The following is a 26,931-nucleotide window of genomic DNA, read 5'->3' on the forward strand; positions in this document are numbered from 1 at the left end:
CACCTTGGAAGAGTAAATGCTTCTTAAGCAGAGACTGCCCATTGTGTTAAATTGTGTCATTTTGTGATCATTCTAGTTGCACATTTGTTATATAGAATATTTAAAAAGGAATGGAGGGAGAATAGGAGAGGGCTTCAGGGTCTTTTTGTTCTGTGTTTGTACAGAACCTAGCACAACGGGGTCCTGGTCCTTCATTTTGATTCCAATAATGTGCTTAAACTTCTTTTTAAGCAGGAGCCTAACGTGAGCTGCTTATGTGATGATCTGGATGGTAAATGACACAAGATTACTGCAATTGTGTGGTGTAGCAAGGCACTGTGGCCTTCCTCGGAGCCTGGGCCCAAGGAAGGGTTGCAACGCCCCTGCTGGGCAGAACAGGGCCCTACAAGCCAAACTGCCTGGCAACAGAGGGGTGGAGCCAAGGCAGGAAAAAGAACTATAAAAGGCCGGCCTAGCAACTCAGTAGGGGGGAAGCTGCCACTGGAGGCAGATGTGTCTTCCCAGAGGCTGCGGCCTAGGCCTGATCCAGACCCAGCGGTGTTTGGAGCAACTGCCCCAACAAGTAGAGCATCCAAAACCTGTCTGGATTACCGGGCCCGAGTGACTGGAGAGGGCCGCCAAGCCCTAATGATTGGGTGGGGCTGCCAGGCCCTAGTAGCTGGAACGAGCCACCAAAGACTCCTGGGTGGGAAATACTGCCTGAGGCTGGCCCTGACCTGGAGGAGCTGCCTGACGTCAGGGACCCCCTGGAAGTGACTGAACCCTGTGGACTGGAGGAACCCCTGGGACTCCATGACCTGGAGGAGCTGCCCTTTGCTGATGATGCAGAGGAGTTTCCAGATCTGTCACCGGTCAACAGTGAGGGACTCGTGGGACTGCCGCTCACCTTCTACCCCAGTGACCCGGAGAGAGACTACTACCAACAGGTACCCGGGGAGGCAGAGGCTCCCGAGCTCTACCTGCCCTGCCTGCCTGCAAGGCCGGGGGCTCCGGACTATTTTACTAGCCCCGCCTGTGGGAAGGCCAGGGGCTATGGACTGCTTGCCTGTCCTGCCCTGCCTGAGGGCTGGGTGCACCAGATCGCTTGCTAGCCTGCCTCTACAGACCCCATATCAACCCTGCCCTACGAGAGGGCTAGAGGGCTACAGACTGGGAAGGAAGCCCTTCCCGCTGGGGACCGGGGCTAAAGATTTGTAAACGGGCATGGTTTATTCCCCTAAAGGAAGGTGCTGTGGCCTTCCTTGGAGCCCGGGCCTGAGGAAGGGTTGCAGTGCCCCAGCCGGACAGTGCCACTGGCTTACATGTGGTCACTGAGAAAAACTCCAATTTTACACTCACAAGGAAAGCTGGAATCTGCATGCAGAAAACCCTGACTTGTATGTGCAATTCAGCTGTTTAGACATTCACTCCCCAAAGAGCATGAGCCATTTCCACTAATGGGCATATCCATGTGTTTCTTTGTAAACCCAATATTCAAGGCACAAATTGATTGGCCATTTCCAAAAATGTTAGCCTAGAAATTCAGTTTAACTGTTTTTTGTATTTGAAAGTATAAATTGCATGTAATAGTGAACCTCAAGTCTCTAAGAGATGTGAGCTATTTTTGTGAAGAGAAATCTGTCACTTTGATGATGTCATTCAAGTCCCATGTGGACATGTGTCTACATCACAAAATGACCACACGATTTACCATGACAGGTAGTCTCTGCTTAAAGGTCACAAATGGATTACATTGGCCAATCTGTATGGGAAAAGCTTGCATAGCATCTGCTTACATCAATCCTGACTCTAGCTAGCTCTGTGTGCACCTCTCTTTCGTCAGCAACTTGAGACAAAAAGTGAATCTGTGTAATAAAGTTCCTCCCCTCTCTAACATCTAGCAAATGTCACGGCCTTTTGTATTTATTTATTTAGGGAAGGTAAACTTCCTTGTAAGATGGGTTTTATAAGGGAATGAAGACCTAGCCAGTACTGGAGCAGGGACATGAATAGTGGTTTATATTACTGACATCTTTTCCTATAACTGAAAGTTTCTGTCAGACGAAGAAAGCTACAGCAACAAATTCAGAAGGGAACTAATTGGAGGTACAAGAAGGGATGAGAGAGAGAAATTGCAAGTACATTCCCTAAAGAAGTCAGGCACAATTACCTTTATTTTAGACTAAGAGGACAAGAAAGAACACAACTGAAATCATGATGAAAGAGCACAGTGTGTCTTGGTGTGATGGTCTGCCCTGAACTGAACACAAAATGGCCACCTCTTTCTACAAACAGCAGAGTCCTCAGGGACTTAAAGACTCAGGAAACAAATGAAAAAACCATTGGAGGGGAGATTTTCAAAAGCAAAGGATAGTTAGAAGCCCAATTCCCACTGAAAGCCAGTTACGTGTCTAACTCCCATTTGTGCCTTTGTAAGTTTCCCCTATATAGCTAAAAACATGGTTTCCAATAGAATTTTTATTCTTCGCTTTCTTGGATTGGACCCTGTTCTTTTTCATTATTCCTTATGAAGGCCAGAGGCACAGCCCATCTGAGCACCTTAACTGCAGTGGAACAGCAAGTAACAGACTGGGAGCAGGGACTAGTTGTCAGGACTCCAGGGTTTTATTTCTGCTTCTACTACAGTCTGACCTTGAGCAAGTCTCTGTGCCTCAGTTTACCCCATTTGAAACTGGGATATAATCTTGCTTCTCTAGCCTGCAGCCATGTTGTGAGGCTTGTTTAATTAACGTTTGTAAATGGGGTCTGAGCCCCGCAGTGGGAAAGGCGCACTCTGTGTGCAGGTGTTCTGATTTCCTCTTGCTCAGTGCTGCACAGTGCTTCCTTGGTCTCAATGATGATGTGAACTGTCATCCTGAGAAATGTACGGGAGCCTATTTACCATTCTCTGAGCGGCGCTGCGCCAATGACACAGCATACATTATCCCAAAGTTCAGTGGAGTTCGATGAAGGTGATTAAGAAGGAAAAAAGTTGTTTTTCTTTTAACAGATTGAGAGCCAAGTAATAAAAGGAGAAACGTTCTTTTACTGCAGTGATTCTGATTTCTCTGAAGGGCAATCTTCATCCACTCTGATCAGAAAGGCACAGCAGTAAATTTCCACAGTGGCTCGGGCAATACCAGCAGAGAATTTTGGCCCTGTCTTGTTCTTTCTCCTCCTGCTGTTGCTGGGACTCCTGTTGTTTGCCGTACACCCTGCACTTGCTGGGGAGCAAGATCCCTGAAAGGGGGGGAACCCAAATACTGGAGGAGCACAACTAATCCAGGGATGTGAACCGATGTCAGACCAATGGTCCAACGCAGCACTTGGCTCTGAATGATTTACTTTTTAAAATAAGATTTTATATTTTTAAAATGTTAAAGAGAACCCGGTGGCCATCACCCAGACCAGCTTTAATGCTAGAGCTGCTTGGAACTCTTCCAAATGTCTATTTTTAGGGGGAGGGAAAAATGAAGGAGAAGAGAAGAGTTTTGACTAAATTTTTGCTTTCTTTTGTTTTCCTTCCTCCCACTCCCCATCTGTCAAATAGAGATGGTGACGCTTCTTTTCTCCGACCTCCTGTCAGTCTTCTCCGTTTAGACTGTAAGCTCTTCCGAGCAGGGGCTGTCCCTCACGCTTCATACACAGCCTCGTAGAGCGAGGTCTCCATTTTGTGGGGGCATGAAGGCCCTGCCATAATTCAAATATTAATAAAGGGTGCCTATGTAACCTGCAGCTGCCTGTATGTTCTGGGTCCCCCTCGGTGCCTCAGCCGTGGTGGAGGCGAAGTTGAAGGCAGCGTAGCTCTTTAACTCAAGCTGTAGCAGCTTGTGCTTTTAGCTCTGGAGGTTCCTCACGGTGACAGCCAAAATGGTGCGTTCTAACACTGATCATAAATTGAGATTTGTTTCTGTAGATGTTAAAGTGGACAGCAAAATCACCAGCGCTCAATAGAGAGACTAGCTTCAGCACTGCCATTGCTCATACGTCTCCCCTCAACTGGCACTTGACCACCCCTGTTTCTTTTTTCCTCTCTATAAACGTGTCACTGCATGTGACAGAGAATAACTTGCTGGTTCTAGGTGGCCGCACGGGGAGCTTTGATGTTTATTTAGTCTTCACTGCATATGATCCCCCCAAAACTACTGTGTTTTTTGAAGTCCTCACGGCCCTCCTTGCCTCACTGTGTGTCTCCTAAGCGCTGGGCCTGGCGTGTGGTATGATCTCATGATAAAAACATCTGACAAGCGACTTGTTACTGCTCACACTAATGGATCTGAGGTGTTGATACAGTAGATGGTGAGTAAAGTAGGTTAAAGAGAGTGAACCTGTGGGAGAATCCTATGATTCCTCACCAAGCCAGGTGACTGTTAGGGGCCTGATCCCTGAGAGGGGTGCACTCAAATTGGTCAGGATGGGTCAACGGTGCAGTTAGCATAGTAACTGGGATAGCATCCTTCAGCATTTCTTCCCCTCCCACCACACGCAAGGCCCCTGCATCAGCAGCCCAGCCCAGGATGCCATGTTTGGAGCCATCAACGCTTCTTCAAGCACAAATTCTGGGTCGGAGCAAGGGTGCTTTCCTAAACATCATTTTCTTACTAGTTTTTCCTTTGCTAAGAAAACAAAGCACATCTCTGCTGTGAGGAGGAGCTCTTTTGTGATTACCACAGCAGGACTGACTTCAGTCCAGCACCTTTGCAAGTCCGTACCCTCTAGGGACAGTGGTACAACGTAACCAAACAGACTATTTAAAGTGAAGTATTATTTCTTAGAACAAAAGAAGACAGATCTTAAAACAATAAACCAGTCTGTACACATGTCTAGGTTTCTAGAGATCTTCCACAGGGGGATCCTGGGTGGTGTAAGCTTCCTCCAGCCGCCACTCTCCTATGAGAACTTTAGGGTCTGGTTGGCAGAGTCTAGTCCCTCAACTCACAAACCATTTCTCTCCCCCCTGCTTTAAGGAGAGTCCCCTTTAAAAGCTGTTTGGTCCTTTTGATCAGCCTGCTGCCTCGAGAATAACTTTTAATTGTTTATAGCCCAGTGATGGGTTAGTTGTTCTTCGAGTAGATGCAGCTGTGTTTTCCACTGAGTGGGGGCATGTGTCTTGTACACTGGAGCTCGAGAAATTTGACCAGCATTTGACCGTAGAGGGGTGGCATTCATGCCTAATGGTCATAGTCCCTGCCCTGGCTCTGTGAGGTGGCACTGCCCCAGCACTCCCTCAGTTCCTGCACCCCAAACACCTGGAAATGAGACTCCAGTGTAGAGGGGATGGAGGGTGGTACGTGGAATACCCGGCTGCGTCACATCTCAAAGAACCACAGTTACAGGAAGTAACCGTTACTACTACTTCAATAGACGCAGCCACACAGGTGACTCACAGGCAGTACCTACCCCAGGAGGCAGGGATTGGAGTCTACCTAAACAAGGACTTGCGGGACCAATCTACCATCCTGGAAGAATTAGTGATGGTATAATGGTTTGTGAACTTACGTTTCAATGACCGTGTAGCAACCCTGCAAATGTCCAATGTGGAAACGTTACTGAGGAACGCTAGGGAGGTAGCCTGCGTCCTGGTAGAATGAGCTCGCACCTGGTGGGGGGAGGGTAGCTGAAGCTATTTCATTTGCAGTCTTGATGCAGGATGTTATCCATTTGGAGATAGTTTGCGAAGAGACCGCTTGACCATTCATGTGATCCGCATGTGACACAAACAAATGAGGCGAAGCACAAAACAGTTTAGTCCTGTCCAGATGAAAGGCTAGACATCGCCTGACATCTAATGTGTGGAGACGCTGCTTCTCCAGAGATGAATGTGGCTTGGGAAAGAACACAGATAAATATACTGCCTGGTTCAGATGAAACTGAGAAACCAATTTAGACAAATGTTTTGGATGCTGTTGTAAAGTCACTTTGTCTTTGGAGAATTGTGTATAAGGAGGCTCTGCCATCAGAGCCTGCAATTCACACACTCTCCTTGTACATGTTACCACTTACAAGGAACGCAGTTTTTTGTGACACAAAAGCAGAAAAGGACAAGATGCCATGGGCTTGAACGGAGCTCCTATTAAGGCTGCTAGGACTGAGTTGAGGTCCCACAGAGAAACCAGCTCTTGGACCAGAGGGTGTAGGTGAAGGAGCCCTTTTAAGAATCTTGCTACCACTGGAGAAGACTGATCTTCCCTGAATGGGGGAATGAAATGTCGATATCACTACCAGATGCAGTTTCAATGAACTAAGTGCAAGCCCCAACGACAGAAGGTGCAGCAGGCACTCCCAAAAGTCCTGGTTAGAGACCAGCGTGGGCTGGATTCCACGGGCTAACGACCACAGTGAAAATTGCTTCCATTTTGCTGAATAGAAACTAGAGAACCTGTAGGTTGAGGGACTGCTAGCCTGGGGGGGAGGGGACCTTACAACATGTAAAGGGACTTGTAGATGGGGGAATATAGGAGAGGGGATCATTTAAATAGTGAATACACATCTAAAAAATCAAAACCAAACCTTCCTATCCCAATCAGAGATTTTACTCCACAGAGAGAGACGTGCCAGAGACTCCATGAAGCTCGCTAGGGTCTGTGCTATTGATTTTATGGGGAAAGTGCTCAGATACGACAATGACAGGCAGCAGTATAAAATGCTAATATAAAGATTGAGATCTACACAATGGTAAAAGAAATACTAACTGATTCCAAGAGCAATAGCTGGGGAAAAACCTCCTTGATGGGGGACTGTTGCTTGAAGCTTTGCTTCCAGCTATATTGACTATATTCTACAGGTACAGGAACTATTTTTACTCTTGGGTAACATGTTACTGCTGTTGTCCTTGCAACCAGTCCTTAATGTGTCTCTCTTAATGATCTCTCTCCCCTTGCAAGGTAAATTATAGATAGAGTAGAAGCGATGCGAAGCCCAGTCAAAATGTAAATTAGAACTTTGTTAAAGCTATATTAGCCCCTAGTGCTGCTCCATTGGAAGTCAATGAATTTATACTGTGTATACATTTTGCCCAATGTTTTCATGTTATTTGCTTACATAGGTAACTAGATGGGCATTTTCCTTGGCCAACATGATGATAAACCAATGGGAGGAGACCCTTATCTTCCTATTCCATCCTGTCCATTAATTCGTAGATTTCAAGGTCAGAAGAGACCATTGTGATCATCTAGTCTGATCTCTACATAGCACAGACCATAGAATGTCCTATAATTCCTAGTGCTTATCTTTTAGAACAACATCCAATCTTGATTTTTAAATTTCCAGTAAGGAGGAATCCGGCATAGAATCATAGAAGATTAGGGTTGGAGGTCATCTAGTCCAACTCCCTGCTCAAAGCAGGACCCAAACCCAACTAAATCATGACCCTTGGTAAATTGTTACAATGGTTGGTTACCCTCTCTATTAAAAATTGACGCCTTATTTCCAGTTTGAATTCATCTAGTTTCAACTCCCAGCCACTGGATCATGTTAGACTGAAGAGCCCATTATCAAACATTTGTTACCTATGCAAGAGCTTACAGACCTGTAATCAAGTCAGCCCTTAGCCTCCTTTTTCTTAGGTTAAATAGACTCAAGCTCAGCCTATCACTGTAAGCCATGTCTTCTAATCTTTTAATCAGTCTCATGGCTCTTCTCTGAACCCTCTCCAATCTTTCAACATCCTTCTTAAATTGTGCACCCCAGAACTGGACACAATATTCCAGCAGCAGTCATACCAGTGCCAAATACAAAGGTAAAATATCCTCTGTGCTCCTACTTCAGATTCTGCTTTTTATGCATCCAAGTTTCACATTGGCCCTTGTGGCCAAAGCATCACCCTGGGACCTCATGTTCAGCTGATTATCCATCATGACCCCCAAATCTTTTTCAGTGTCACTGCATCCCAGGATAAAGTTCTCCCGCCCTGTAGAAATGGCTGATGTTCCTAGATGTGTAGATTTACATTTAGCCATATTGTTTGCTTGCACCCAGCTTACCAAGCCATTTGGTTTGCTCTGTGTTGGTGACCTATCCTCTTCATTATTTACCACTCCTCCCATTTTTGTGTCCCCTGCAAACGTTATCAGTGATGATTATGCATTTTCATCCAAGTCATTAAAAATTAGCATAGGACCAAGAACCGATCCCTGTAGGACCCTTTTAGAAACACACCCTCTAAATGATGGTTACCCATTTACAGTTACATTTTCAGATCTATCAGGTAGCCAGCTCTTAATCATTTAATGTGTGCTATGTAAATTTTATATCTTTCTAGTTTTTTAATCAAAATGTCATGTACCAAGTCAAACACTTTACAGAAGTCTAAATATATTACTTGGACACTATTACCTTTATCAACCAAACTTGTTATCTCATCCAAAAACATTGATAGAGTCATAGATTCCAAGGCCAGCAGGGACACTTATGATCATCTATTCTGACTGCCTGTATAACAGAGGCCACAAAACTTCCCCAAAATAATCCCTAGGGCATATTTTGTAGAAAAAACATCCAATCCCAAAATATCAAGTCAGTTTGCTAGGATCTACTTTCCATAAACCCAAGTTGATTCTTATTAGTTATATTACCCTCCTTTAATTGCCTCTTTGGATATGTTGCTCTATTAATTGCTTGCCTTGGGTTTAATTTTATATCTTTGCTGTTACTAGGAGACTAGCACAATGGAAGGCTCACCACAAGACTGTCCCTGGAGGTCTGCACTTGGGATGGTAAGAATACTATATTGTGCCATTTCCCCCAAGCAATTAGGGATTCTCAAACAAAGGGAGGGACACAGAACAATGATATATTTAAATTGTAAACCTTTTGGGGCTGGAGACTCTCTTGTTCTGTGTTTGTACAGTACCTAGCACCATGGGCTCCTGGACTATGACTGGTGCTCATAGGTGCTACTGCAACACAGATAATAAATAGTAATAATAATGATTTACATTCCAAGCTTTATTATTATTACAGTAACACCTACAGGGTCCAATGAGAATTGTTCTGTAGGTAGTAATTGGTAGTCACTGCACCAAAGAGTTTACCATCTGAATAGACAAGGTGAGAGCTGTGCAAATTACCAGTGTTTTGGTTTAGTGGCTGGATTGAAAATAAAGATGACTTTTTTTTCAGGTCAACTCGAAATGAAAATGTTTCAAAAAGGTTTGTTTCAATTTTGAGGTTCTTAAAACATTTTGAAATGGCTTTAAAAATAAAATTGAGGAAAATTCTAAACCTAAGAGTCTTTCCAAAATGAAAAGTCAACCTGTTGTGTTTTGGAAATGCTGTAATGATCCGTTTTAACATTTCCAATTTTTTTCCCCCTGAATGAAACAATTCGCCAAAATGAAACTGAATTCACTAATTGTTTTGGTCGATGCAAATCATAGAATCATAGAGTTGGAAGGGACCTCAGGAGGTCATCTAGTCCAACCCCCTGCTCAAAGCAGGACTAACCTCAGCTAAATAATCCCAGCCAGGGCTTTGTCAAGCCGCAGCTTAAAAACCTCTAAAGATGGAATCTGCATTTCCTTCCCTGGATCCCAGAGACTGGTACGCCTCCCTCGATTTAAGAGATGCCTATTACTATGTGTCTATATACCAAGCGCACAGAAGGTTCCTCAGGTCTGTAGTGAACCATTCACTCTACCAATTGACTGTGTTCCTGCTCAGCCTGTCTACAGCTTGTTGGGTGCTCACAAAATGTATTGCCATAGTGACGACATTCCTGAGGAGATATGGGGTATAGGTCTACCCTTTTCTGGATGACTGGGTAGTCAAGGGCTGGACCAGGGCTCAGGTGGTGTCCAGCGTTTGACTCAAGGTCCTTCTAATCAATGCAGACAAGTCTACCCTTTCTCCGGTAGAGAGGATAAAGTTTATATGGGTGGTGTTGGGCTCTACCCAGGCCAGGGCATTCCTCCCAGAGTTTTGTTTTCAATCAATCCATCCCCTGGTGACACACCTCAAAGGTCTTCCAATCACAAAAGCCCAAAACTGTGGGAGGCTTCTAGTCCACAACACCTCGTGCACTTATGTGGTACAACGGACCCTCAACCCCTCTACATCTGAGTTTCCAGAAAGAAGGAACTGAGGGGGGCGCAGGGTTGGCTGGGTGCTTTATACTGGCGCTAGTGGCACACAGCAGCAGAGGAGCCTCGAGCAGCCCCAATGAGTACCACTGAGGGGAAAATTTCCAGCAACTGTGCTTGGGACGCATGCACAACATGAATGGAATTGGACATGCTCAACAGCTCTCGAAGAACAAGTTCTGAAAGGTTAGCAGCCATGTTATGCAGGGGCGGAAGTAAACCCTTCCCAGCTCAGCTCTGCCTTCAAGGTATGTATGCTGGTTCCTGGGGCGCTGTTTGGAGGTGGGGAGTATCCGTAAGTGTGAGGGAAAGCTAGAAAAGGGACCCAGTGTGGTCAGTTCTAAATCCTTTCATTTCAACTCGCTAAACACTTTTGGAGTCGTACCTTCCTCATCAGCAAGCCGAAGGGGAAAGAGAAATTGATATTCCCCCTTCCCCCCCAAAGCCTGCCAAAAATGTATATCTCCTTAAAACAACTGTACAGTACCTAGCACAGTGGAGCCTTGCTGGTGGTTATGGCCTGTAAGTGCGACTGTAATAGTACTCCTCTTTTTAATTTAATCCTATAGGGCCAGAGTCTGTTACCCTCATTCATGCTGAGTAGGCCTTACTCCGCCAGCAGTCTGATTCATTTCAGTGGGGCTACTTGAGATGTAAAGTACCACTTAACCTGACTAAGGATAACAGAATCCAGGTCAGAACGAGTTTAACTCAAGGCTAATCACAGACACTGCTTTCTAGCTCGGAAGGGATACAATGCAGGGCCTGATTCTCCTCTCTCTCTTCCACTGGTGTAAACTAAGTTACACCAGGGTAAGAATGATGCAAGTGACAGGAGAGTTGGGGCCAACGGACTAGTCGAGGGGTAATGGAAACTGTATCCCCTTGCTGCACAAAGATTCCTGGGCCTGGAACGTGCACCAGCTGTTCAAATCTCTCCTAAAGCACTCTTTGCACCTCTGCTTTATTTTATTTTGCTTTGGACAAGCTGTCAATCCCACTGGTGGTGCCATGATACTGAATGACAAGATCTTTCCTTCCTCTCCTACATCCCAAAAGGAAATCTCCGTGGCTGAAACGAATGTTACTTTTCTTTTTCATCCCTTGCCTTAACAGTAATCCTAGAGAAGTTTGGAAATTTCACAAATTGAAGTTTAAATCTGGGAGGGGGGAGAATGGGTTTTTATTTTTACTGGTGCTTCATAAAAGCATTTCTACTGTTACTGAATGGTGATGGCTTCCAAGGGTAAAGTGGTTAGGCAGCCATATGCCCAAGGGCTACCAGTGACTCTATCTTCACGTCTAGTTCTGCAAAGCGCAAATTGATGTTCGACCAAGATTTTGAAATAAATTATTCTTGCTGTGACTCCTGTTTTTAACCCCAGATTCATTGTTTGCAATTTTGTTCAGTGGAATCCAATCAATAGGCAACAATAAAATATTATTTCAAGTGATGTAGACATTCCATGAGGACTTGATTGATTGCTTTAATTTCTGTCTTCCTTGGTGTTTTTCCTAAGCTCTGTCTTGATTTCTTTCACTCTGCCTATTTCTCTTCAGAATCAGTTGTTAAATAAAGTAACATATTTATTATGTCAGATTTATTTGACAGATTGCAGGATGACATATTTTATATCAATATTATTGTGTGTGTGTATGTGTGTATTAAGTGTGGTGTGACATAATTTTGTTGAGATGAGTTTGGACAAAGCCATGAGAAAATCAGCCCGACCATCACCATACAAGTGCCAATTAGGACATTTTTTCCACTCCACACTATTGTGTACTCCCTGTAAACCACACCTTGGACAGAAAATGTATTTTACAAATGTTTTAGAGGCCTTTTTAAATGGTTATCAGAACTATTTGTGGTGTCCCTCCACCTGTCAAGCTTGGTGATTAGTTACTATGAGTCCAACTGTACGAGGCTCATACAGAGAGAAATTAAAACTGAGGATCAAGATCTTCAGCATATTTCAGTTTATACCTGTTGAGGATCTGGCCCAATACACCTTCAAAAGTTGATCCAAATGAGCTTTTCTCCACATAAATGTGTCATGGCTGTAAAGTTAGCTACCTTAGGAGCTTCCAGGGCTATTGATCTCAATGGAAACAGGAACATCTGCCTCTCAAATGGCATAAAGCTCTCATTTTCAGCTCTGCTTAGTTACAAGATATTGGACCTTAAAACATATCTTTGGTGAAGGACTGAACATTGCCTGCCTTACTCCTCATGCAATGTATTTTGGGGCTGGGAATTCTGCAGCTGTTGTGAAGATGGCAGGTTGTAGAAATCTACAGTGGACTGTTTTGGTGGCAGGTTAATTTTTGAAAAATGACAGTTGTTTGAACTCGCTCAGTGGGCTGGGATGTTAGATTGAGGGTTAGGGTTGTCTGGACTACAGTCAAGTAGACATGCTCGAGCTAGCTTTAATCTAACTAACTCAGTGAAGTTGTTGCAGCGCTCGCTTCAGCGCAAGCTCTGCCCGGAGCCCTGGGTAATTTATTTGAGTGGCTAGTTTGTGCTTAAGTGCCTGCTGCTGTGGCTTTGCCGCTCTGGGGCCCGCTTTAGCTCTATTAAAGCTAGCTTAGGTATGTCTACTTGAACTGAAATCAGGCCCTGTCACTGCAGTAAAGACATACCGTTAGTCCCTCAGCAGGGAAAAGGTTAAAGCCTTCTAGATTGTGAATCGCACACTGAAAATTGACAACCTTCGTGTATCTTTGAATCAGTTCAAAATGGTGGCGGGGTGGGGCTGAAGCTCAGCTGCCTCCCTTTTTACAAACACATTGTCAGCGAAGATAAAAACCAACAACCTAACAAATAAATCTGGTTATCCAGAATATGATTAGCACGCTGGTTGGAGTTACAAATCACCTTCATTTAAAATGCACTGGTGCTACAAGTTGAGATTTGAAAGTACAATCACGCAAATACCGTTTGCAATGTTTTCATGCTAGTAACCTCGGTGATGCTGCAAACACCTTGCCTGTTTGGTGCACACATTTTTGGAGTCACAATCAGAAAGCACAGACCAGGGGGATGAATTTTGTGCCTCTTCTGGGGGTCATTTCTGTGGAAAAATTCATCTGTAGGAGGAAGGAGAATCCTTTGACTGAGAGTCCCTCCCTTTTACTCTCTTTCTGTTTTATGTTGTTTTACTCTGGGTATTTCCAGCTCTGCAGTATTTAAGTCCCCAAATATAAATCAAAATCATTCAGCATAAATATTTATCTGCAAAAGAAATGCATTGCACAGGAGACACACTCACAAAGTGAAAAGCCAAATATCGCACATAGAGACAAAAGAGCCTGTTACGTTTTTGTCCCACACTCTGATCTGATGCCTGGAAGTCACAAAAGCCAGTGGCCTCAACTTCATTTCAGCATGGTGCTGAAAAACTCACCCACAAACTTCTGTTTGTTCTGTTCCCTTCTTTGTGTTATCACCTTCTCTGTCTGAGCTCACCTCAGTCTCCTAACAGACACATGTTCCTTGTCGTTAGTGGAAGCCAACACAGAATTCCAAGGACCGCTCTTGGCAGAGACTGTCAGTGCTTCACTCAGACAAGGCACACTCCCAGTAGCCCTTGAACACACAGGGGTTCAACCTATGCTCAAAAACCAGCACTTCCAGGAAACAGTCTCACCAACTACCTGTCCTGTCTCCGATCTCCTTCCTGAATATGATCACTGGCAGGATGCAGCACCTCCCATTCTACAACATTCTCTTTCAATCTGCTCCAGCCATGACGATGGATGTCCATGCTAGTGCTATTTGATCTGTCAAGGCAGTTGTTTACAGGTTGCTGCTGCTCCTATTGTGGGATCCAGTGTGGCAGGCTGGAGTTTAATGCTGGATGCATTAAACTGATTTCACTGCCTCCTGGCCGACTGATTGTAGAGGATGCTGCTGGACCAGCTATTCAAAACAATTAATCCAGATAAATTACCGAAAAGGCCAAAGAAAGCCTCACCAGATATTGGCACTCTTTGCACTCGGATTGTCAAGGTGACCTGAAACTTTGAGGCCTGCCAGACTCTTCACTACACATGGATTTTCATGCAGCAGCAGCTACCAGAATATCTTCTTCCACCTTCATCTGGCCAAGAGTCTATGCTCCTTGCTGTCAGATGTGGGCCTGAGGCTGCTCCCTGAAGTTGGAACTTTATTGCCTTGAGACTGGTTATTGCAATTTGCTGTACTTTGGCCAAACCCCGATTTTTGGAGGATCAAAATAGCGATGGTGCATGAGGCTGTGTCCTAAACTGCTGCTTTCTTTTTCCACCCCAGCTGCCATAGCTAGTCTACAACTCGGCCGCCTTTCCCCAAGAGCTCAGCTGGAGGGGAAGAGAATGTGCATCTAAGGTTACAGCCTCATCTGACATCCCTCTTGAGATCTTCTCAAATCTTGTTAAAGTCCTGCAGCAAACCAAGGGGGAATATCTGATGTTTAAAATACGCAGATGAAAGAGATTATGGCGATGAGGGTTGAAAAAACGCCCCTTCTCCACTCAAATGTGTGTATATAAAATTTGCTTTTAATGGGCATACAGATGATGGAGTAAATCATCACAAGACACACACAACTACTTTGTCCTCAGATGGATTTCAGCTTTGAATTTAATTACAAAAGCATGTGAGTTAAAAGTAAATCTCACTGCATCCAGTTCACAGGATAATCTCCTCTGCAGGTCTGCCTCCACCAAAACAAAAATCACTCTCTAGTGTAGATGGCGTGAAGTGTTTTAAGCAGACCTGCATAAATGGGGACCAAAGGTGCTATTACTAACAGTTTATCTTGGTTAAATCCCAGATGAATCCCCAGGAGACAGATCAAGGACCAGGTTTTCAACTGATGTAAATTGGCACATCCCTGTTGAAGTCAGTGAGGCTATGCTGATTTTGAACAGTCGAGAATTTGGCTCTAATCGTTTAACCTTTCATTAACCATAGAGAGTGACTAAAGATCAAAGGCTCCTGAGTTCAAATTGTGGCTCTGCCACTAACTCCCTCTGAGTCCATTTTACCTTTCCTCTGCCTCAGTTTCCCAGTAAGATGGGGATAATACTATTGGCTGACTTCATTGATCATTGTGAGGATTCGTTGATGGATGTGGAGTGCTTTGAAGATAGGAAGAAGGAACATAGGCACAGTTCTGTTTCACAGTGTTAACAGTTTATTAACAGGCAACACTTATAGATACTTAGGATGTGCAATATGACTTTGTTGTGCACCATCTTTACATAAAGATTTTTTAAACAAAATATGATCTCTTTTGGCTTGGTTTGTCAAGATGAATGCTGAAGCACTGTCAGTGATTGGGAGGGAAGATAGTATATCACATTTCCTGCCATGCACAAAGGCTCTTTGTATTATTGTATTGTTTTGCATAGCCTTTTGGGGCAGCCACTTCACAACCTTGGCCATTGTTCAGGTTCTATAGCAGAGTCAAATGTTAATCAGTTCTTTGTAATAAAAGGCTTTTATGGTACAATTTAGGGTATTTTTCTTTTCTTGCAAAAATGAAAGAACCTACCTGATACTTTACATCAGGCACTTCAGAGCTCTCCTGGACATACTGGGAGCTCCTCTTTCTTCATACCATCCCTTCTTCCATTCTCTATATCTGCGGAAACTTTTGGTTTGGCTAGTTGATTTGTACGAGATCTGCAATTTATGTCATCTGGCTTTTTTTTTTAGGTTGATATTTTCAGAAGCGATTATTGATTTTAGGTGCCCAACTTTAGACACCTTGAAAGGACATGATTTTCAGAGAGTGAGTGCATAGCATTTTTCTGAAAGCCAGGCCCTTTAAATTGTATGGGCCTTCATGAATGGAGACATCCAAACTAATAGGCACTTCTGAAAGTTCTAGCCATGATGCGCCTGGATTGTGTGCCCTGGAGAATGAAGTCCTTTCCTTACCTATCAGGTTGGTACAGCAGGAGATGCAGGAGTGCGAGCTTCCAAATCGTTGCCTTGCTGACAGGATTGAACATGGGCCTGGAAGGCTAAGAAGGCACTTTCAGTATCCATGGCTCATTCAGGCCTTGGCTTTTTTGTGGGGGCAGTTGAAAAAGATGCTAGTGGAGGTAGACGTGACTCTTTCGGGCCTTAGTGCCAATGTTTGCTATTACGCGCCTGTCTGGCTTTACACACATCTCTTTCCCACTCCCCCCAAGATATAGGCTTGAGCCCAAAAGTTCAGATCTGGAGCCAGACTTTCTTCAAACCTGGATGTGTTGGAACCTGTTGGGGTGAGGGTGCGTAGGTAGGCGGATGGGTGGGTAAGGTCGAGGGCTTGAGTTCATTCCATGTTTAACTGTGTTTGGATCTGGATTCAGAACTATCCTATTCTATAGCTAAACCAGGATGTTTGCCTCCAGGTTTTTGATTCAGGCTCATCCCTCTTTTGTTTAAACTCATTTGAAATCCTCTCTCTTCAAAAGATAAAGCTGTCCTATAGCACACCAAGCAATCTCCTGCTGATATCAGGATCCTAGCTAACTCTTGGTAGAATAGACTGGGGCAAAGGTACCCAGGTGGGCTGTCTAATTTTTAATTGTTAATGTGCATTCATTAGCTTCCCACCACTATGGTATCTTGGCTCCACAGAATTCAAGACCATGTGACTGTGGAATCATTACTAGGAAACTTTCAGACCACATGCGATTCTTCAGTTTGAGCACTGACTCTTTGAGTCCTTATTTAGACAAAGGCAGAGTTAAGTAGAGTGTGTGGAATGTAGTTGGGTCTCAGTGTTAACCTTATTTTGAAAAACAACCCCCGTATGAAATGTTACAGATCATCACAATATTACCCTAAAATTTTTCCTATATGGAAAAATCCTGTAGAATTAAACAGAGATGGAACCTATAAAAGTTCTATGGAGATTAATTAAAAAAACCTATAAAATTTAATGAAGAGCAAGATCCTTTCTTTAGGCTTGTATAACAGAGATATAGTTTTCTACTAAATTCTATAGGATGGACCACAGAACCCTATAGAAAACATATAGATCCAAGGGTTTCCTATCAGAAGCCTAAAGGAGCTGTATTCACAACCAGAGTTAAGGATCTAAATTTGTCAACATTTCCATTCAGTTCTAATCCCTCACATTTTCAAGGGTTTCATCCAGCTGTGATGAAAACCCGTTCACACTGAACCCTCATCTCCACAATGCGCTCACTAAGTAAGATCACCCAGGAACAATCTAATGCTTCTGATTTTGTTTACAAAAGTGCCCTTGCAGTTTTGAAATTAAAGATGTGCAGATGCCTTGTATGCAGGTGTGTGGATTCGTATCATAAAGGCAGCCCAAATTATGACATTTCACAGGAAAATAGAGTGGCGGGGAGGCTTCTGCACCTACATTGAAAAGTAACCATGGTGCTGCTTAGCTGGTCTGCATGCTGCATCAGCCCTTGAGGTAATAGTAATTGTTTTGGGCTTTCTTAATTTTTTTCTCTCTTTCCCAGCAAGTTAAGTTTGTTTGTTCCATTGTTTGATCGTCTGGTAACAGCCGTTAAAGGTTCTGAAGATACCTGTCAGTGAGTAAATGTTAGTGCACAGCTAATTAGTTGAGCTGATCAGAGATGTTTAATCATTGTGGGAAAATAAACATAGTAGCCCGACAGGCTGTTTGGCTGATGAGAGGGACAGCTGCTGAGAGAGGTCAGCCAAAGTCAATTCCCAGGACACAGGACCTTTGGACAGCCCCAAAGCTTACTGTGTTGTAGCTGTGTTGGTCCCAGGATATTGGAGAGACAAGGTGGGTGTTCTTACAAACATTGAGTTGTGCCTGCACTCGGTTTAGCTCCAGAGTGTTACGTGAAACAGGGATAAAGGATGGGAACCCTCCCTTCACCATCTCTTCATGTCCCTTTTTTATAGAGATGGGTCTAAAGTGGAACATTGGATCCGAAACCATGACCCTGAATTTTGGGATGTTCACTTTTTAACTCCCTTGACAGGGCCATCTCCATTATTATAGCATTATTCCCCATTTGCACTCCCTGTCATATTCATGACTTGCTTTGGTAGGTGGTATGTTTTGTCACCCTTGGCAATTTAAGAATATAGGATAAAGGCACTGGATCAGTCTTATGCCCAATCTGGAATCCTACATCTGGCAGAGGCTAAGCACTGATATTTAAGAGGAAAACAAAAACCTCACCCAATGAGTCTGGTTGTGGTGTTTGTCGCCAAGTGACTGAAAAGAGAGGCTGTTCTGTTTCCTTCTGACTGAACCTTTAAGTGTAAGAGAGACTTCCTGCCTGCTGTAAAGCAGCTGATATTTTGTTTCAGTTCCTGATGCGAAGGTTACAGATTGAGCCCCTGTTTCTCCCAGAGACTTTATATTCTTTATTTTCCTTAATCTAAACATAAACAGCATCCACCGTGACAAATGTGGGATTTGTTCTTCTTGTGCAAGCAGACAGAAGATGGCGCATTTTCGTGGGTGGGGGCATTTGCAACAAACCTTGATAAAGAAACATGCACTCCTACATCCAGGTCTATCTAGATGCTGAGCCTAGAAGCAGCATGACTACGTCTTGGTGTGGCGTTTGTACCAGCTGACGTGACCCGTTGCGAAGGTACTGGCTTTGCTTTGTTTTTTTATAACTGTTAAAAGTGACTGAAGGGCTGGCTGGAGACTGCTGCCCTCTATTTACCCCAAGAACAGACACGGGATGGACTGTAGTTGGGCAAACTTTCCCACTTGCTGGCCTGAAAATGTGTCTCTACCCTGGCCTGGTGGGATTACTTCTCAGGCAAGAGAGTAGTTTTGTGTATCTGAAGGTGTCTACACTGCGGAGTGAAGTCAATTTAATTTAAATCGACCTTCATCCACCGAGCTGCAGAGGTCGGAGGAGTGTGATCACACCATGTTCATTGCGTCAGGGGATTGCATCTCCACCATCCATGCTTACATCAACAATCAAAGCAGTGCACTGTGGGTAGCTATCTTACAGTGCAACTACCCGAAGGGCGTTTGGGAAGGTTGTTGTCCTCCCATGATGGAATGTACTCCCTCTCCCCTCCCTTCTTGTCCCAGTCCAAACAAACAGACGATCGCCTTTTCGCGCCATTTTTTCAGATCCTTCATTCTCTGCAGCGCATACGCCATTGCCTGAGAGGAATGGAGCCCGCTCAGCTCCGCACTATTATTGTGAGCGTCACAAACACCTCGCGACTTATTCTGCAGTATTTTCAGGGGGTGACACAGGAGCTGCAATGCTGAAAATTGCAATATTACAGAGGCCGCCTTGCTATAAGCCATAGAACGAAACAATTCTCGTTTGGTGCAGGCTGTCACGCACCATCTGCAGTCGGTGGAGCGCTGCTTCTGGTCTCGGGAAACAAGCAGTGACTGGTGGGATCCCATGGTTATGAAGGTGTGGGATGATGAGCAGTGGCTGCAGAACTTTCGAATGTGAAAGGCCACTTTCTTTGAACTTTGCGATGAGCTCTCCCCAGCCCTGTAACGCATGAATACACAATTTAGATCCGCTCTGACAGTGGAGAAGAGAGTGGCCATCGCTCTGTGGAAGCTAGCAACACCAGACTGCTACCAGTCAGTTGGGAATCAATTTGGAGTTGGTAAATCTACCGTGGGAGCAGTTGTGATTCAAGTGTGCCAGGCCATTAATAGACTTCTGCTAAGAAGGGTAGTGACTTTGGGAAACGTGGAGGACATAGCAGAAGGCTTTTCCACAATGATGTTCCCAAACTGTGGTGCGATGATAGATGGCACGCACATCCCTATCTTAGCCCCGGACCACCTTGCCACAGAGTACATAAATTGAAAGGGATACTTCTCAATGGTATTGCAGGCCCTTGTGGATCACAGGGGATGCTTCACTGACATCAGTGTGGGGTGGTCTGGAAAGATGCATGACATGCGCATCTTTAGGAACTCAGGTCTGTTCAAAAAGATTTCACTTTCTTCCCTGACCAGAAAATAAAGATTGGCGATGTTGAAATGCCAATAGTGATCCTGGGGGATCTTGCCTACCCCTGGCTCCCATGGCTAATGAAGTCCTACATTTGGCACCTGGACAGCAAGAAGGAGCGTTTTAATAATAGACTCAGCAAGTGCAGAATGGCGGTGGAATGTGCATTTGGACGTTTAAAGGCGCGCTGGCAAAGTCTGATCACATCCCCTACCCATCCCCCACCGAGCCAGCTTCCCCTTCCCCCTCACCCACCATTCCAGTCCCCCCTTCCCCCTCCCTTTATTCCCTTGCTATCAATAAATAAAGAGTAATGAATTGGAAAGCAGTACTTTTTTTATTGGTGATCCTTCACAGAGGGGGGAAAAGGAAGATAATTGCGTGTTCCACGTGCATTGTGTGGGGCCTGAGAGGGGATACAGAGCCCATTGTGGCTGTGCACACATGAAAGAATCACACATTCCCACTCCTTGAAGGAGACGTTGTCTCTTTCTGCTCCCCTCAACCGGTGAGGAGTGGAGCATGTACTGCATCCTGCTCAGCCTTCTCCTAGATCACTTTGGGGTGGGGCTAGTAAAGAATGTGTTAGCTCAGAGTTTTGCAGGGGCTGCAAAGGAGAATCTCTTTTGCCGCTGAGCTTCCTGAAGCTGAACCAGACACCTCAACACGTCTGACCGATCACGTATTATACACCGCTTCTCTTCTTGTGTTGAACGCTCATACTCCTGTGCTGCCTTCCTGTTGTGCATGGCCATGTTCAGCTTGTCAGATAATGAAATCCTCCACGCTCTGTGCTCTGTGTCAGCAGCCAGGGAGGTGTTCATTAGCTCATTAAACATGTCATCCCGAGTTTATTTTTCCACCTTCTGCGACAGGCGCTCTACAGCAGTATGAGATGGTGTGTTGAAGGCCACGTTGTCCGCTGTAAGGGAAGCAAAGCACAAGGTACCCATTGTTAACTCATCCCATGGACGAAAAGCAGTGTTACAATTTATAAATAACTCCCCTTAGCCTTCCAAAGGGAAGGCTAGAACCGAATACCATTGTCTGACTCTTGCAGGGGTCGGAGCAGCGTTCCAGCCATGGTAAGTAAGGGGCTAGTGCATCTATGTTAGGGAAATCCCTGGGGCCCATGCTGCACAAGTCCATGCTCCCTAGGGCAGCATGAATATTGGGTTCCCATTGATCAGGCTTTTAACGGGCGGTAGAAAGGGTGAGGGGTGGGTACGTGTTAACCGTCTCTGGAGGAAAAAAATAGGAACCTGCACGGAGGATTCTCGGAGCATCCCTGTGCATATAAATAATCTTTTCCAGGGTGAACCCAATGCTTAAGCACATCAAGTACAAGAAAGCACAGCCCCACCGCCACACACATCACGTTTTCCTGCTGGTACAAGATTCTGGACTGGGGATATAACCAAAGACATGCAATTTGCAGTACATACTCATCAGATGTCTTCCCTGGCATCCCAGTCAATCACGGTTTCCTGCGTCTGGGTGGGCTGCTCCTGTGTTGCAAACAGCTCCTGGCTTTCAGGGAGAAAGGATACCCCACTTGCCTGTCCCCTGTTCTCCTCATCATCATCCTCCTTCTCATCCATGGACTCGTCCTCTTTCATCCTGGCCTCTGATTCCCCCGAGGTATCAACGCTGCGTGGTGACATAGTGGTGGGGTCTCTGCCAAGAATCGCATTCTACTCCTTGTAAAAGCAGCATGTTTTGGGTGAGGAGCCAGAACGACAGTTAGCTTCCCTAGTTTTCTGATAAGCCTACCTCAGCTCTTTAATCTTAATGTGGCACTGCTGCGCGTCCCTGTTGTGCCCCTTCTCCAACATGCTGCAAATATCTTCTCGTAGATATCCAAATTTCTTTTGCTTGCTTGAAGCTGAGGCAGAACAGACTCCTCTCCCCACAGACCGATGAGATCCAAGACCTCATGTCGACTCCAGGCTGGAGCGCGTTTGGGGAGTGCAGTCGCCATGATCAGTTGTGCTGGCAAGCTCCCTCCACGCTGACCAAACAGGAAATGGGAATTCAAAATTTCCTGGGGTTTGAGGGGAGAAGCCATTTCCTGTTTACATGGCCACAGTGCAGCAGACTGCGAATGTGCAGAGCAGTCACAACAGAGCATTATGGGATACCTCCTGGAGGCCAATGACGTCGATTTACGTTGCGCTCTGCCTACACTGACACTCATTCGACCCACAGAATTCAACTTCAGCGCTACGCCACTTGCGGAGGTGGTTTTTTTAAGTCGAATTTTACTGTGATTTAGGTCGGCAGAACTAACATGCCAGTGGAGGTGCATACTTTATGTGGTCGACATAAGCCACATTCCATCGACCAACATTATCAGTGTAGACCAGGCCTGAGTATTGCTCGTTTCTCACATGACGCTGGTCCCGATTACTCTGAGAGCCCACATTATATTGTAACAATAAACATTTTTCCTCCTCAAAGCCCTTTAAAACCCAGGCCTCACTTCCATTTTGGGAGGCTGCAAACTGCTGGCCCTCCCCATTTGACAGATGGAGAAATCAGAGCCATGACAAAACTTGAGTTCCAGGGTCTTAGTCTTCTGCTTTAACCATTAGGACATACCACTCCTTATTAGTAGCCGTAAAGAGACACCCAGGGCCATAAGAAATGCACAGGTATAATAAGTGTGATATAGCGAGGGCAGTAGGAGACTGGTGGAAGGGAGGTATGTAAGCCCCAGAATGCTCAGGGCTCTGTTCCCGGCAGATTAGCCAGAGTCATTAGAGGGTAATTAGGACCAGCTGAGGCCAATTAAGGCCCAGCCAGGTGCCTGATAAAAACCCTCTGCTCCAGACAGACAGGGCATGAGCTGGAGTGGAATTCCGAGTTGTGTGAAGGTGGTGGAGTTCGGAGTTGTGTGGCGGAGCAGAGAAGTGTGCAGAGAAAGGTGCTGGGCCCAGGAGGGGGACGCTTGCCCAAGCAGGACTGTGATAAGGAAAGGAAGCCCAGCCCCAGGCAGCAAGGGGGCAAGGCCCGAGGAGCCAGAAGGACAGAGGGGGGGAAAGTAGCCCAGGGGAAAGACTGCAGCTGTGAATACGGTGCCAGCAGCACAGAGTTGCTTCTCATAGGGCCCCTGGGCTGGGACCCAGAAGAGCGGGCAGGTCCAGGTCCTTACCCCCCTCCCTGGGGAGACGGGGTAACTGGTGACTCCCTGGCCCACTACGAGAGGCAAAAGCGCGAGACCCACTAGGGTGAAGCGGGCCGTTTTCCACATAAGGCACACAGCAGACAAAACATATATACAAAGCCCTAGTCCTGCCTGCATTTGAGTAATCTTAAAGACCCACTTCTGTCATGCTGCTTGCAGTGAAATCAGTTCGCTCATATGAACATTTCCTATTTGTTTTTCTCCTTCCTCTCAACTGTCTACTTGTCTGCCTTCCTAAGAGTATGTGGTCTTTGGGACATGGGCCATCCTTTCTTGAATGTCTGGGAAGCACCTACCACATCCTGGGCACTCATGAAAACAATAATAGAAAGTCTTATTGAAGAGATAGGTTAAACATTGGCCATGTGTGGAAAAAGCATTCCTATTTGCAAAACCACCCCCAGCCAATTCCACTCACACAGGTACGATAACAAAATGAGACTCTTGGACAAACCCAGCAGCTTATAGTGTGAATTGTGCTGCCCTTACTGTATGCAGAGACACATCTATTTCCCCCCAGTTGTTCCCTTTTATCACACCAAGATCAGAGTGGAGATCTGAGCAGTGACATGTGAGCCACAGCTTCACACCATGCTGACTGATAGGTTCATTGGGCTCTGACACAGCTATTTTCCCCATCACCATTAAACTAGAGACAATCAACAGATGTTTTAAATGTGCCATATTAATGACCTCTTTCATATTCCAGTTTAGCTTAGTTCCACAATTCCCTTCTCAGTCACTAATCTGCATAAAATTTTATTCATGTTCTATAACCGTCAGGGGATTCTCTAACTCAGCAGAAGTGGATATTCATCAACTCCTCTTTGCTAATGAATTGGTATGACACCACAAATGCTTGTAAGTCTTGCTTTACCAGTGATGGGAACTGGAGAAGCAAGTTACTTCATGTCTCTGGAGGCTCCTTTGGAGAGTGCTCTGATAAAGTGGATCCCTGAAAGGACTGATTATCTAGGGCCGTCGTCTTGTTCTGCATCAGCCATTTGTACAATTTACTTTGTTGATTATTCTTTCTGCAAAACAAACTGTAGATGTTGACTGTTTCTGTTAAACTCTCCATTGTCAGTATCAATCATATTGTCTCCATTGTCTCAATCATATATGACCTGGGGACTGAATTCTTTTTCTTTATGACAGCTGAAGTTGCCCATCCTTTTTCTCCATTCAGTTTGACACAAACACAGTTCTAGACCTGACAATTCTCTACCTCAGTGATGTCGCTTATACAAGTGTTTGTAAGCTTTTTTTTTTTTGTCTTTTTATCTGATTTGGCTAGTCTGTTTACATCTGTCCACTTACATGCTTTAGATTCTTTTCCAAAGTCAGAACAGTAGTTCTGGGTTGTCTTCCCATCAGGAATTTTGCTGGACTATATCCAGAAGTTGCTGTTGGTGTTGATCTGTAACACAGAAGAGCAAGGTATGGATCCTCTGGCAGTAGGATTTTCTTGGCTGCCTGTACTGCTCTCTCAGACTGTCCTTTCATATATGGGTAAGGTAGGCTGCTAATAATATGATCAAAATCATACTTCATTCTGACTGACTTAAATTCTGTTGCAGTGAACTGTGGTCCTTTGTCAGTCACTAGTTTTCTGGAATACTGAAGTGAGCAAAAGTGCATTTCAGTTTCTTGATAACTCTGTGATATGTTATATCTTTCAACTATATTATTTCTATATATCTGGAAAATGGTCCACTACAACCAGGTAATGATGTCCTTTGAATTTACATAAATCTGCAGCTGATCTCTTTCAATATCTGTCTGGTGGAGGTGCTGTTATTCTGTATGGTTCAGGATTGTCTCGTAAGGTTATTTTTATTGTTATCTCCTTTCAAAAGTTCAGTATAATCAAATCCCCTGAGTTTTCCCACCTTTCTCATTAGGCCCATCATGGCTATAATGCTGCGGCTAAGAAATGCAATGGTCTTTGACCCTTTGATCCCATGCCTGCTGAATGTATAGCTTTTGTCTCTGTATGTAGTTTCTGTGGTGAACTGGCCCATGCAGCTCAGAGAACCTCCAGGGCTAGTCAGAGCTGTGTCAGGTGATTTCAGGTCTGGGTGGAGTTGAAGGTGATTGTAAGTCCTTTCTGAGATGCCTGTGACATCTGCTCCTGAGTCAATGTTTAAGTCAATAGTCCTTTCATGAATATTCAGTTTTGCTCTCCAGGGAGGCTCTGTGTCATCACATATGATAGGTCCCAGAAACGGTAACTCTTGATTGTGTATAATATTAGTCAACTCCCTGACTGCTTTGGTGCAGCAAACAGCTGAAAAATGTCCACATTTTGTGCATTTATTTAATTTTTCACCCTTACCTGGATACAGGTGAAATTTTCCACACCTGTTACACTTAGGCTGAAAGGCTTTCGTGTTTGTCTGGAATTTGTACATCTTTGCTCCAGGGGTCTTATGATGATTACATTTAGCTGAGTTTCTTTACTGCTTCTAAGCTGCTTTCAGGTTTTTCAAATTTTTCCTGTCTTTGTTTGCTCACTAGTCCTGTCTATTTTGCTATCTGGGTAGCTGTGTTTAGGATTAAGTCTGTTTTTAATTGTAACTGCTGTGAAATATTTTTATCTGTTAACCCAATAACCAGCTTGTCTCTGATATTTTCATGTTTTGCAGTCTCCAAAACACAGGTTTTAGCCAATGTATGTATAACATTCAGCGTTTTCCCCTAGTCCTTGAATTCTCTGGTGAAAACATGATCTTTCATAAACCACCTTTCTCTGCGGTATACAGTATGCATCAAACATCACCAGAACCCTTTAATCTTTGTGACTGTCTTCAGTAAAGGTAAAATATTTAAAGATATGTTCTGCCTGCTTCCCCATAGCATAAATTAAAGAGCATATCTGAATGTATCCAGCTTCCTTGTGGGGTTTGGTTGCAATGCAAAATCTTGGAAAATGTTGTTTCCAGTTTGTCCATTCTGTAAGTTCTCAGGGTCATTGAAGAGTGGCATGTTGATGGGGTCTATCCTGCAACCTTTGTTACTTTGTTCCTTCTGTTTGCAACCTTTGTTGCTGCATTCCTTCAGTTTCTGTTCTACTCTTGGTGTCAGAAGTAAACTAGCTCCAGTCATGTACACCTTGTACCTGGCAGGTTGCTACTAGTAGGTCGGGCTCCTGTAGCAGATATGTACTGGCTACAGAGTTTCCTTCCCAGGGAAATACACCAGATGTGTTCACTATAAGGTCCTTTAATGTGCTGCCAGGTATGGCTAAGACTAGCTTAAATATGGTATGTTATACACAGCGCCACTTAGCGGCTGAATATGTAATACAGTTTAGCATTTCATTACACAGTCCATCCCCAAGTGCTGTGTAAGGCAGAATGACACCACTGGGGGTGATGATGAGATAAGCAGTGTGACAGATGTTAGACCTTGGAAATGCGGAAACTTCAGAGATGATTACATCAATAAGCGGCATATGAATCTGTGTATTGCTGGCTCGCTGGGTGGGTTTCCTGTGGAATCTGGAATCACTGGGGGATCATTACTGTCAATCCCTAGACAGGTGAACAGGTCTATGGAACCATGCTGGAGTCCTGGGACGCTGTTCTGGCCCTTTTGGGGAGAGTTGGAACAGTGTCTCATGGCACTTCCGGTACTTGCGTCCTGGTACTTCTCAAGCGCAGCACTCACTCGTTGCTGTATAGAAGTACAATCCTCTCGGGAGGGGAAACTGCGTGTACTGGT

This window comes from Emydura macquarii, unplaced genomic scaffold (assembly GCF_026122565.2).
Source record: "Emydura macquarii macquarii isolate MOO-44397 ecotype Brisbane River unplaced genomic scaffold, CSIRO-AGI_Emac_v2 contig_719, whole genome shotgun sequence".
NCBI lineage: Eukaryota > Metazoa > Chordata > Testudines > Chelidae > Emydura > Emydura macquarii.